A 15,000-nucleotide genomic window follows, 5' to 3' on the forward strand; every position below is an offset into this window, starting at 1 on the left:
GAAGCACTCTCGCAAATTCGTCAAACACGATTTACCCTTCATAAAATCTGACTCTGATGGGTTGCTTTTGACTTTCTTAATGTCCTGTTATTACTTACTTAATAATGGATTGTGACACTTTCCCAACGATAGATGTTAAACTAATTGGTCTACTGTTTCCTACATTAAGCCTCCCTCACTTTTTAGATAAGGGCGTTATACAGGCATTTTTCCAATCCACTGGAACCTTTCCCGCATGCAGGGAATCTTGGAATATTATAACCAATGGATCCACTATCTCCGCTGCTATTTCCTTTCAGACCCTAAGATGTAGGCCATCAGGCCCTGGGGATTTGTCTGCCTTCAATCACAATAGTTTGTTCAGTACCTTTTCCCTCGTGACTTTTTTTTATTCATTCATGGGATGTGGGCGTCGCTGGCTAGGCCAGCATTTATTGCCCATCCCGAATTGCCCTTGAGAAGGTGGTGGTGAGCTGCCTTCTTGAAACGCTGCAGTCCACTTGGGTTAGGTATACGCACAGTGCTGTTAGGAAGGGATTTCCAGGATTTTGACCCACCGATAGTAAAGGAACAGCGATATAGTTCCAAGTCAGGATGGTGTGTGACTTGGAGGGGAACTTTCAGGTGGTGGTGTTCCCAATCATTTTATACCCTTATCCTTCTAGTTGGTAGAGGTCGTGGGTTTGGAAGGTGCTGTCTAAGGAGCCTTGGTGCATTGCTGCAGTGCATCTTGTAGATGGTACACACTGCTGCTACTGTGCATCGGTTGTGGAGGGAGTGAATGTTGCTGGATGGGGGACCAATCAAGTAGGCTGCTTTGCTCTGGATGGTGTTGAGCTTCTTGAGTGTTGTTGGAGCTGCACCCATCCAGGCAAGTGGAGAGTATTCCATCACACTCCTGACTTGTGCCTTGTAGATAGTGGACAGGCTTTGGGGAGTCAGGAGGTGAGTTACTCGCCTCAGGATTCCTAGCGTCTGACCTGCTTTTGTAGCCACAGTAATTCTATGGCTACTCCAGTTCAGTTTCTGGCCATTGGTAGCCCTCAGGATGTTGATAGTGGGGGATTCAGCGATGGTAATGCCAGTGAATGTCAAATGGAAATGGTTAGATTCTCTCTTGTTGGAATCGCTCATTATCTTTCACTTGTATGGCACGAATGTTATTTGACACTTAGCTCACGCCTGGATATTGTCCATGTCTTGGTGCATTTCTACACAGACTGCTTTTTAGTATCTGAGAAGTCACGAAGGGTGCTGAACATTGTTCAATGGTCAGCGAACATCCCCACTTCTGACCTTATGATTGATGGAAGGTCATTGATGAATCAGCTGAAGATGGTTGGGCCGAGGACACTACCCTGAGGAACTCCTACAGTGATGTCCTGGAGATCAGATGATTGACCTCCATCAATCACAACCATCTTCCATTGCTCTAGTTTTGAATCCAGCCAGCGGAGGGCTCTCCCCTGATTCCCATTGACCTCAGTTTTGCTGGGGCTCCTTGATGCTATACTCGGTCAAATGCTGCCTTGATGTCAAGGGCAGTCACTCTCACCTCACCTCTTGAGTGCAGCTCTTTTGTTCATGTTTGAACAAAGGCTTTAATGAGGTCAGGAGCTGAATGGCTCTGGTTGAACCTAAACTGAGCATCACTGAACAGGTTCTTGCTAAGCAAGTGTCGTTTGATGGCACTGTTGAAGTCACCTTCCATCACTGTACTGATGATTGAGAGGAGGCTGATGGGGCGGTAATTGGCCGAGTTGGATTTGTCCTGCTTTTTGTGTCCAGGACATACCTGGGCAATTTTCCACATTGCAGGGTAGATGCCAGTGTTTTAGCTGTACTGGAACAGCTTGGCTAGGGGTGCGGCAGGTTCGGGGCACAGGTCTTCAGTACTACTGCCGGAATATTGTCAGGGCACCATAGCTTTTTCAGTATCCAATGCCTTCAGTCTTTTCTTGATATCACGTGGAATGAATCAAATTAGCTGAAGTCTGTCATCTGTGATGCTGGGGACTTCAGGAGGAGGCCGAAATCAGCCTCAACTCGGCCCTTCTGGCTGAAGATTGTTGCAAATGCTTCAGCCTTAGCTTTCACAGTGATGTGCTGGGCTCCCTCATCATTGAGGATGGCGATATTTGTGGAGCCACTTCCTCCAGGTAGTTGGATAATTGCCCACCACCATTCAGGGCTGGATGTGGCAGGACTGCAGAGCTTAGGCCTGATACATTGCTTCTGGGTTCGCTTAGCTCTGTTCGCTTAGCTTACGCAGTATTACACGCAGATAGTCCTGGGTTGTAGCTTCATCAGGTTGACACCTCATTTTGAGGTATGCCTGGTGCTGCTCCTAGCATGCCCTCCTGCACGCTTCATTGAACCAGGCTTGGTCTCCTAGCTTGATGGTAATGGTAGAATGGGGAATATGCCGGGCCATGAGGTTACAGATTGTGGTTGAGTACAATTCTGCTGCTGCTGATGGCCCACGACGCCTCATGGATGTCCAGTTTTGCATTGCTAGATCTGTTCGAAATCTGTCCCATTTCGCACGGTGATAGTGCCACACAACACGATGGAGGGAATGCCAAATGGGAAGTTGGGACTTTATCTCCACAAGGTCTGTGCAGTGGTCACTCCTACCAACACTGTCATGGACAGATGCATCTGCGGCAGGCGGATTGGTGAGGACGAGGTCACTAGTGGTGCTACCGAGCCACTCTTGGTGATGGACATTGAAGTCCCCCACCCAGAATACATTTTGTGCCCTCGCCACCCTCAGTGCTTCCTCCAAGTGCTGTTCAACATTGAGGAATACTGACTCATCAGCTGAGCGAGGGCGGGAGGTGGTAATCAGCGGGAGGTTTCCTTGTCCATGTTTGATCTGATGCCATGAGACTTCGTGGGGTCCAGGGTCGTTGTTGAGGGCAAATCCGTCCCTTCTGTATGCCACTGTACCTCTGCTGCGTCTGTCCTGCCGGTGGGACAGGACATACCCAGGGATGATGATGGCAGTGTCTGAGACATTGCCCGTGAGTCTGGCTTTTTCAGGCTGTTGCTTGAATAGTCTGTGGGAGAGCTCTCCCAACTTCGGCTGGGCTCCCAACAAGCCCCCAGATGTTAGTCAGGAGGACTTCGCAGGGTGGACAGGGCTGGGTTTGCCGTGGTCATTCCCGGTCAATGCTGGGTGGTCCGTCCAGTTTCATTCCTTTTTATTGACTCCGTAGTAATTAGTTACAACTGAGTGCCTTGCTAGGCCACGTCAGAGGGCATGTAAGAGTCAATCATATTGCTGTGGGTATGGAGTCAGGGTAAGGACAGCAGATTTCCTTCCATTAAGGACATTAGTGAACCAGATGGGTTTTTACAACAATCGACAATGGTTTCATGGCCATCACCAGACTAGCTTTTAATTCCAGATTTATTAATAGAATTCAAAGTCCACCTTCTGCTGTGGTGGGATTCGAACCCATGTCCCCAGAACAATACCCTGGGTCCCTGGTTTATTAGTCCAGTGACAAGACCACTACACCAACGCCTCCCCATATTATGATTGTTCTAAATTCCTCTCTTTCTGTAACTTCTACATTACCTGTTACTATAGAGATGGTACTGGTGTCCTCCACCGTGAAAACTGAGGCAAAATACTGATTTAGTGTCTCCGCCATTTCTGTGTCCCCCTCTATCAACATCCCAGTCTCATCCTCCAAGGGACCAATATTCACTTTTGCTACTCTCTTACCTTTCATATACTTAAAGAAGCTTTTGCTATCCGCGTTTATATTTTGTGCTAATTTTCTTTCATAATGTACTTTTTCACTTTTTATTTATTTTTTAGTAACCCTTTGTTGATCTTTAAATATTTCCCAATCCTCCAGCCTGCCAGTGGCCTTTGCAATATGGTAAGCCTTAGTCTTTGTCTTTATGTTATCCTTAACTTCCTTGCTTAGCCATGGATGTCATTCCCCCTCTTCGAATCTTTCTTCCTCTTTGGAATACATTTTAGTTGGGAGGAATTGAATTTCTCCTGAAACATCTGCCACTGCCCATCAACTTTCCTCCCTTTTAGTCTTCCTGCCCAGTCCACGAGGGCCAAATCAGTCCTCATGTCTATGTAATTACCTTTGTTTGACTCCAGAACGCTGGAGCGGGACTCCAGTTTCTCGCCCTCAAAATGGATTTGAAATTCCAGCATGCTATGATCACTGTTCCGTAGAGGATCCTTAACTATGAGATCATTAGTTAATCCCACCTCATTTCACAATGCCAAATCTAGAATAGCCTGCTCCCTAGTTGGTTCCACAACATACTGCTCCAAAAAACAATCTCTAATGCATTCAATGAACTCTCCCTCGGGGCTACCTTTGACAATTTGACTAATCCAGTCTATATACATATTAAAATCACCATTGCCGTACCTTTCTCACAAGTTCTCACAGTATTTCTTGGTTTATACTGTTCCCCACTGCGGGACTACTGTTTGGGGAACTATAGATTACTCCCACCAGGGACTTCTTCCCCTTTCTATTACTTATTTCTACGCACACTGAATCTACGTCTTGATCTCCAGTGCCTGTATCATTTCTCACCATAGCACTGATATTTTTCTCTACTAACAATGCTACACCTCTTCCTTTTCCTTCCTGTCTATCCTTCCAAAATAATAAGTACCCTTGGATATTCAATTCCCGAACCTGAATTCCTTGCAACCACGTATCAGTCATCGCCAATAAATCATACCCATTCGTCTTCATTTGTGCTGTTAACTCATTTATTTTATTCCGAATGATTCCTGCATTCAGATACAAAGCTTTTAAGTTTGTTTGATTATCAATTTTCAAAGATACATAGAAGTTCAATGAAAGTCAGACCATATCAACCATTGACAGCTCCGTCCTCATCCTTGTGTGAGGCATCAGTTCATGTTACAGGAGTTGACACGGCTCTGTGACCACCTCCTTATTGATTCTGATTCACCTCACACACTGCTCCTGGGTTAGGTGTAGGTGGGAAAAGTGCTCTTGGAAAACCCAGGCTGGGTAGGGAAGAACCCCTTTGTCCTCCCGCTTTACAGAGCTTCCCCTCTCTGCAGCCTCTGCTCCATTTGTTGGTCATGTTACAGACCCAGAGGCACTGTAACTACAGTCCCCATACCTCGTCCAGAGTTGGGTCACAGATCCTCTTTTTTCACTGAATCTTTGCAGCAGCTCCCAACACGACCTCCAGAAAACCATCCACAGCACCGCCACTAACTTTACAATAGCAGAAGTAAGTCAAAAGCCCCTCACCTGTAAGTTGGATGTCTGGTCCTTTTAAATAACACTAGAGGGGGTTCTTCATGCTGCTGAATGTACTAACACAGGCAGTCAGTGGACATGCACAGACAAAGTGTCAAAGATATACATCAAAGATGTCGGATTAGCTGATTGACGTCAATTCAGACCCTTCCTCACACTAACAGCACATGCATGGTATACCCAGGCTAGATCCCTTCCCAGCATGGGGCACTATGCTGGAGACACGAGAAGTGGCTGGCTGTGCAGTGCACATCATTTTCTCGATCCAGGTTTCATCGCATTGGCACCAGTGCTGCCACAGAGTGAAAATCACAGCAGAGGAAGATATAGAGTGAAAGCAACTCACTTCAAAAAGGGAAATGGGAAAAGACTTGACGGCATAATGTTTTCAATAATATGTGAAATGGAAGAGAAATGGGATTAATTGGAAGGGTGAGACCATGAGAATATTAAAATTAAGGTGCTGCCAGACCGGGAGCCAATGTAGATCAGTGAGTACAGGGGTAATGGGTGATCAGGATTTGGTGTGAGTTAGGATACAGTCAGCAAAGGTTTATAACTGGGAGGGTGACCAGGATAGAATTGGAATATTCAAGTGTGGATTTAACAAAGGCACAGATGAGGGCTTATTCAGCAGATGGGCTGAGGCAGAGGTGATGATGGGTGATGTTACAGAGGTGGTAGTAGGTCGGGTTGGTGTGGGGGGGAATATGGCGATGAACTCATCTCAGGTATAAATATAAAACAGAGGTTCCAAACAGTCTCTTTCAGCCTCAGACATTGGATAGGTAGGGGAATACAGATAGTGGATATAGTGTGGACTTTGTGACAGAGACTGAACACAGTGGGTTACGTCTTCCAAAGATTTACATGACAAGAAAACTAAATCAGTGAAATGTGGTTTATAGATCTAATGGTTGGATACAGAGACTTACCAGGGACACCAATAATCGCGAGGATGGGATAGTAAATCGTTTCAATCATTTTCAGAGCATAATAGATCCGAAATTCTAATATCATCCAAACATAATCAGCAGTAACCAAGCCAAACCAAAAGGAGAAAGTCCTGCTGTCCATTGTTGTAATATTCCAATCTATTGTCCTCAGATTCTGACCCATTGTTGCAATATTCTTATCAATTGTTCCGAGATTCTGATCGATCCAATCTCTGTCTCTCTCTGCAGCCATGGATCTCTGTTAGTGCCGGGGGTAATGCTCCCACTGACACTATGAGTTAACACATTGAAAGGACTCCCTTATTAATAGAACAGGGAAAACCTCCAGTGACACAATTGGGGTCCATAGTGACTGACATTAATTACAGTCAATGAACAAACAGGTTCAGTTAACCCCTTTTTCTCCAACAATTTTTGTACCACAATAGTGTGGAAGTGTTCCTATGTCTAGTTGGGATATATGAGGTTTGTTGAAAAAAGGAATGGTGGAAATAGCAGAGGCACTGGCCAGAAGCTTTCAATCCTCCTTGGATCTGGGAGTGCTGACAGAGGACTGGAGGGTTGCAAATGTTACAACCTGCTTTAAAAAGGAGACATGAACTGAACCCTGCAACTACTGACCAGTCAGTCTAATGTCAGTGGTTGGAAATTTCTAGAGGCCATAACCCTGTACAAACATATATCTTTCTTGGAAAAACATGGTATAATAAATAACAAACAGCACGGATAGGTTAATGACCAATCACGTCTGATAATCATGATCAAGTTCGTTGATAACATAACTGAGTGTTGAAGAGGATAGTGTGTTTTATGTTATGTTTACGGACTTTCAAAAGGCCTGTGATCAAATGACATGTCATAGACTTGTTATGAAAATTTTGGAATAGCAATTTTTTAAAGTGTGAAAATAGATAAGTCCCCTGGGCCAGATGGGATTTATCCTAGGATTCTCCGGGAAGCCAGGGAGGAGATTGCAGAGCTTTTGTCCTTGATCTCTACGTCGTCATTGTCGACAGGAATAGTGCCGGAAGACTGGAGGATAGCGAATGTTGTCCCCTTGTTCAAGAAGGGGAGTAGAGACTGCCCTGGTAATTATAGACCTGTGAGCCTTACTTGGGTTGTGGGTAAAATGTTGGAAAAGGTTATAAGAGATAGGATTTATAATCATCCTGAAAAGAATAAGTTCATTAGCGATAGTCAGGACGGTTTTGTGAAGGGTAGGTCGTGCCTCACAAACCTTATTGAGTTTTTTGAGACGGTGACCAAACAGGTGGATGAGGGTAAAGCAGTGGATGTGGTGTATATGGATTTCAGGAAGGCGTTTGATAAGGTTCCCCACGGTAGCCTATTGCAGAAAATACGGAAGTATGGGATTGAAGGTGATTTAGAGCTTTGGATCAGAAATTGGCTAGCTGAAAGAAGACAGAGGGTGGTGGTTGATGGCAAATGTTCATCCTGGAGTTTAGTTAATAGTGGTGGACCGCAAGGATCTGTTTTGGGGCCACTGCTGTTTGTCATTTTAATAAATGACCTGGATGAGAGTGTAGACGGATGGGTTAGTAAATTTGCGGATGACACGAAGGTCGGTGGAGTTGTGGATAGTGCCGAAGGAGGTTGTCGGTTACAAAGGGACATAGATAGGCTGCGGAGCTGGCCTGAGAGATGGCAAATGGAGTTTAATGCGGAAAAGTGTGAGGTGATTCACTTTGGAAGGAGTAACAGGAATGCAGAGTACTGGGCTAATGGGAAGATTCTTGGTAGTGTAGATGAACAGAGAGGTCTTGGTGTCCAGGTACATAAATCCCTGAAAGTTGCCACCCAGGTTAATAGGGCTGTTAAGAAGGCATATGGTGTGTTAGCTTTTATTAGTAGGGGGATCGAGTTTCGGAGCCACGAGGTCATGCTGCAGCTGTACAAATCTCTGGTGCGGCCGCACCTGGAGTATTGCGTACAGTTCTGGTCACCGCATTATAGGAAGGATGTGGAAGCTTTGGAAAGGGTGCAGAGGAGATTTACTAGGATGTTGCCTGGTATGGAGTGAAGATGTTACGAGGAAAGGCTGTGGGACTTGAGGTTGTTTTCGTTGGAGAGAAGGAGGAGGGGAGGTGACTTAATAGAGACATATAAGATAATCAGAGGGTTAGATAGGGTGGATAGTGAGAGTCTATTTCCCCGGATGGTGATGACAAACACGAGGGGACATAGCTTTAAGTTGAGGGGTGATAGATATAGGACAGATGTGAGAGGTAGTTTCTTTACTCAGAGAGTAGTAGGGGCGTGGAACGCCCTGCCTGCAACAGTAGTGGACTCGCCAACTTTCAGGGGATTTAAGTGGTCATTGGATAGACATATGGATGAAAATGGAATAGTGTAGGTCAGATGGTTTCACAGGTCGGCTCAACATCGAGGGCCGAAGGGCCTGTAATGCGTTGTAATGTTCTATGTTCTATGAAAAATGGAGCACATGGATTAATGTGACAGTCATAGCGTGGATATGACACTGACTCAGGGACAGAAAGTAGAGAGAAGTGATGAACGGGCATTGTTCAGACTGGTGGAGGGGAGTATTCAGTGTTGTTTCTCAGGGGTTAGTATTAGAATCAGTGCTTTTCCTGACTTGTAGATAGATGTACAAGTGATAGAGACTTGTACGTAAAAAAACATAATTTCAATGCTTGCAGATGACATGAAACTCATAAATAAGGATGGCAAAGGCGCAGACCACAGAATTATCCAATCTCACTGACTTAAATTTATTATAGACTATAATACAAATTAAAAATTATTTATCACTCTCTCTTACTTATTTGTGTGATTTGCCTATGAGTGTGCACTTGAATGTGCACCGTATATTTTTATTATTTTATTCAGATCCAGTTTAGATTGTTAAGTATAATAAACTCACCACTTGTTTAAACTCAAGAAAACCTGTCCGATTGGTTCTTTCACGATCACAATAAAGGTAAAAGGTAAAATACTCACTGAGGTAGTCAGCACGTCCACTGCTAAAAAGGAACAAATCCAGTTGCGAACAAATGAAAGATAGGACAAGAGGGGAGACTGAGACCTCTCCTCACCTGCTGTAACAGAAATGTGGAGGTTCTCGAGATTGTAACCCGACGACAAACGAGAAATTGGAAGTGTCACAGAGTCACAGAGTTATACAGGACAGAAACAGTCCATTCGCACCACTGTGTCCTTGTCGACCATCAAGCCTGTCCATTTTAATCCATTTTCCAGCACCAGTCCAGTAACCTTGTATGCTATGGCACTTCAAGTGCTAATCTAAATACTTCTTGAATCCTGTAAGGGTCCTGCCTCTTCCACCCCTTCAGGCAGTGTGTTCCGGATTCCAACCACCCTCTCGGTGAATTTTTCTCCCTCAAATCACCTCTCAACCGCCTACCCCTTAACTTCAATCAATGCCCCATGGTTACTGACACCTCCACGAAGGGAAAAGATTTCTTCCTATCTACCCTATCTGTGCCCACATAATTTGTCGTGCTTTCCGTCTCTCACTCTTTTCGAATAAAGGAAGTAGATTCGCAATAAGGGAGTTACATATAGAGTGAAGTAACTTGGTGCAGGCGAAAACCCCTCTCTGTTGAAAAGTTGAGTAATGCAGCAGGACAGTTAGGGATTACTCTCCATCCAAAGCTAGGAAACCCGAAATCCTAAGACTTGTGGCCAACCATTTTTCACTTGAAGCTGAAGACTCAAACAGAGTTAGAATCACTAACAGATAGAGTAATGTTAGCGAAGGTAAAACTAGAACAGAAGAGACTAGAATTAGAATTCCAGAGAGCGTGAGAAAGAGCAGAGTAAGTGTCAATAAAGGGAATAAGTAAGAGTGTTCCAGAAGGAGAAGGAGGAAAGGGAGTTAAGGTGGCTCAAACAACTCGATGAAGACCCAGTGCACCTGGTGAAGGCACAGCTAGTGAGGGAGCTGCCCCCAGCTCAGGACCATGTGCTGAACTCTTAAACATCTCCCAGTTCATTCCAAACTTCAATGAGGAGGATGTGGGAGAATGTTTCATCACTTTTGATAAGCTTGCAAAGCAGCTGAAATGGCCGGAAGACAGCTGGATGCTGTTTTTACAAAACATAATAACAGGGAAAGCCCATGGGGTTTATTCACTGCTGCCAGATAAAAGTTCATTAGATTATGAGGTGACTAAAAATGCTATCCTGGGTGTACATGAGATAGTATCGGAAGTGAACCGCCAATGATTCTGAACCCTCGGAAAGCAGCCTGGCTAAACTGACCTCGAGTTTGAAGGAGTTACGCAGCTAAGGAATATAGGAACATAGGAGCTGAATTCAACCATTCAGCCCATCGATCCTGCTCGACTATTCAATATGATCCTGGCTGATCATCCTCTTCAATGCCTTTTCCCCACACTATCCTCATATCCCCTTATGTCAGTGGTATATAGAAATCTGTCAATCTCTGTTTTAAACATACTCAATGACTGCGCTTCCATAGCCCTCTGGGGTAGAGAATTCCAAAGGTTCACAACCCTCTGAGTAAAGAAATCACTCCTCATCTCTGTCCTAAGTGGCTTTCAAATTGTGTCCCTTGGTTCTAGACTTCCCAACCAGGGGAAACATCTTAGCTGCCTTGTCTATCCCTTTAAGTATTTTGTAGGTTTCAATGAGATCACCGTTCATTCTTCGAAACTCGAGAAAATACATGTTCAGTTTCTTCAATCTCTTTTCGGAGAACAGTCCCGCCATCCCAGGAACAAGTCTGGTGAATCTTTGTTACAGTCCCTCTATGGTCATAATATCCTTCCTCAGATAAGGGGACCAAAACTGCACACAGTACTCCAGGTGCGATCTAACCAAGGTTCTGTACAATTGAATCAAGATTTCACTACTCCTGTATTCAAATCCTCTAACGATAAAAGTAACACACATTAGCCTTCCTAAATGCTTGCTGCACCTGCATGTTAGCTTTAAGTGACCTATTGACAAGGACACCCAGGTCCCTTTGTACATCTACACTTTCTCATCTCTTACCATTTAAGAAATACTCTGCACATCTATTCATTCTACCCAAGTGGCCCACCTCACAGTTTTCCACATTATATTCCATCTACCATGTTCTTGCCCACTCACTAAGTCTGTCCAAATCCCCTTGAAGCCGTTTTGCATCTTCCTCATAACTCACATTCCCACCTAGTTTTGTGTCATCTGCAAACTTGAACATATTACTTTGGTCCCCATATCCAAATCATCGATATATATTGTGAACAGCTGGGGCCCAAGTACTGTGCCCTGCGGTACCCCACTAGTCACATCCTGCCAACGCAAGAATGGCCCGTTTATTCCTACTTTCTGTTTCCTGCCTGTTAACCAATTCTTACTGCATGTCAGTATATTACCTCCTTTCCCATGTGTTTTAATTTTACTTACCAAGCTCCTGTGTCGCACTTTATCAAAAGCCTTCCGAAAATCCACCGGCTCCCCTTTTCTATTCTGTGAGTAACATCCTAAAAAAACCCCAACAGGTTCGGCATGAATGATTTCCTATTCATAAATCCATGTTGACTCTGCCCAATCAGATCCATTTATCACATACTTTAGAATAGATTCTAGCACTTTCCCTAGTACTGATGGAAGCCTAACAGGTCTGTAATTCCCAATTTTCTCTTTCCCTCCCTTCTTAAATAGTGGGGTGACATTTGCGACCTTCCAATCTGCAGGAAGCGTTCCAGAATTGATAGAATTTTGAAAGTGGATCACCAATATGTCTACAATCCCCATAACTACTTCCTTCAACACTCTGGGATGTAGAATATCAGATCTTGATGAATTATTAACCTTCAGCACGATTAAATTCGCCAATACAACTTCTTACTAATACTAATTTCCCTCAATTCCTCATTCTCGCAAATCCCTTGGATCTCTAATTCTGGGAGATTTCTTGTATCTTCCACAGTGAAGAAAGACACAAGATAATCATTTAGCTTCTCTGCCATTTCTCTATTCTCCATTATAAATTCTCCTGACTCTGCCTGTAATGGACCCACATTTGTCTTTGCTAAATGCTTCCTTTAAAAGTACCTATAGAAGATTTTGCAATGCATTTTCGAGTTTACTTTTGATCAGTAGATATGGACACTCAAGATAGAGCCCACATATGAAACCCTTAGAATGGTGATCCTTCTCCAGGAGTTTCCACTGTATTAGGCAGGCCACCTCCCATTAAAACCCACATAGAGGAACAAAAGGTTCAAAGAGCCAGACAGGTTGCAATTCTGGTCGATGACTTTTCCTTGGTACACAAGGCCTTACCCCAAATGTAAACACTTCCCCAGTCACTCCAAAGACCCGAGAATAAAAGGTGGGAGGGTGATAGGAGCCCGAACAGCCATGGGCAAGAAGGAAAGGCTGGACACACAGGGGACCCTCCTCAGGCCAAATTGGATATTACTGAGAGCAGGAGGAATGGCCGAGACCTGTGTGTTTCCACTGTAATAAGGCAGGTCACCATCGAGCTGAATGCTGGAAGTTATGGGAAAACCTGTAGCGTTAATCAGGGTCCACCAGATCAGTGCAGGAAAAGGGGCCCTGATGGAAAGCACGGCAGATCAGGCTGTGCCTTTCACTGCAGCTATCAAACCCAGTAAACCTACCACTGAAATTGCGGGAAAACTTAACAAAATCCCTGAGAGTTACCAGAATGTTTTCCCAAGGAAAGGTGACCCCCATACACCTCGACTGAGGCAAGTAAGTCCATAGTCATTTTCAGGGATACAGGGGCCACCCAATCCCTTCTGCTGAGAAAATACATGACCTTTCCTCCAGAGAGTGCAGTGAATGCTAGAGTGTAAGCGAATGGTATCGGAAGACAGTATATGCACCTTAATATGAGCTGCACTTTGAGTGTGACCCAGTTTCAGGACTGGTAACCATCGGGATTGTCCCTAGTTTATCAGTGTATGGGTCGACCTGCTCCTGGGTAATGCTCTGACTGGGGAAAAGGTGGTAGCTTCCCCAGTAGTTCTTTAGAGACGAAAAGAGGTTCGGGAGACAGAGCAGTTACAGAAGAAGGTCCCTGGCATTCTCCCTGATTGTGTGGTGACTCGGTCCATGGCCAAACAATCCCCTGACCTAACACTGCAGACGGATGACCCTACTGTCTTGTTGTCTGAAACCTTCTTTGGGATGTTAGAGGACCCAAAGGATGTGTTAAACAGATTTTCCTTAGTTGAGCCTCAACAACCTGAACCAGTGTTAAAAAATAGCACAGACTGTCCAAACTAAAACTGAAGCAGAGGGAGTTGCAGAGTGCTACGATTTAAAGAATGAGGTGCTGATGAGGAAGTGTAGACGTCCTCACAGACCTGTGGATGAAGAGTGGATAGTGCTTCACCAGATGGTGGTGCCGCTGAGGTACCTTAATATTTCTTCAAGAATGGCCCACGAGATTCCAATGACTGGACATGTCATTGCATGAAAAATCAAAGCCCGCATAAGACAGTATTTTGACTGGTCACAACTCCACAAAGATGTGGTGGAGTTCTGTAAAACTGTTCACACATGTCAGGTTCTGGGGAAGTCCCAAACTGCAATAAAACCTGCACCCCTAATTCCCATACCAACTTTTGGGGAACCCTTAAGCAGAATGCTGGTGAATTGTGTGGGACAAATGCTGAAAACAAAACGGGACTACCAGTGTCTTCTCACCATTATGGATGTGGTGACCCGATTCCCAGAGGCCATTCGCCCGAAGAACCATCTCTGCCAAGGTAGTGGTGGAGGGGCTAACCCAATTCTTTACTCGATATGGGCTGTCTGCTGAGATCCGGGTGGACCAGGGCACACTTTTTACGTGCAGTATTTTTGAAAAGGTCATGGGTATTCTGGACATAACCTAGCTAAAGTCCGTAGCCTATCACCCACTGTCACAAGGGGCTTTGGAGCAGTACCACCCGATCCTAAAGATAATGGTCAGGTCATACTGCTATGAGTTACCCCATGACTGGGACAAAGGGTTGGGATTTCTCCTGTTGGATACCAGGGACTTATCCAATGATTCCACTGGCTTTAGTCTATTTGAATTAGTTTATGGAGACAAGGTGAGAGGTCCTCTTAAACGAATCAAGGAGAGGTTTTTGGGACACAGGGATGAGTCTTCCATTTTAGACGACATTTCCATGTTCTGGGAGCGGCTCACGAGAGCCTGTGCAATGGCTCAGGAACACCTAATGACCTCTCAGGCAGCTATGAAAAGATAAGGAGACAAAAATGTCAAGGCTGGAACGTTTCAGCCCAGAGACCATGTATTGTTACTACTCCCAATTCAGGGTGAACCCCTGAAATCCCAGTTCAGTGGCCCATATCGAGTGACAAAAGGAATATTCAGGTAAATTATTTAATTGACACCCAGACGAAAGGAAAACAAGTAAAGGCTGTGGAGGGGACAGACAAGTACAGATCTGTCAGACAGTCAGGAGCGAAGGATTGGAAAGGACAGTGAGGACAGGTTAGAGGAGGGCCAGGAGTACTCCCAACTGGAACCCCCTGCTCTCCGATTGGTCAACCCTGAAATGTTAGATAGATTAGACCCCACGCTCTCCTCCTTAAATGCAGGTCAAAGAGGCACCCTAAAAAGGTTGAGAACAGCATTTACAGAAAAGCGCAAGGGCAAGGAAAGTTCCCAGAAACGGTGCCAATGGTGTGGGAGATGCCTTACCTAGTCAAAGTGCCGCAAGAGAGTGCAGTGAAAGTTGGACAGACACTTG

This window comes from Heterodontus francisci, unplaced genomic scaffold, assembly GCF_036365525.1.
Source record: "Heterodontus francisci isolate sHetFra1 unplaced genomic scaffold, sHetFra1.hap1 HAP1_SCAFFOLD_260, whole genome shotgun sequence".
NCBI classification, from domain to species: Eukaryota; Metazoa; Chordata; class Chondrichthyes; order Heterodontiformes; family Heterodontidae; genus Heterodontus; species Heterodontus francisci.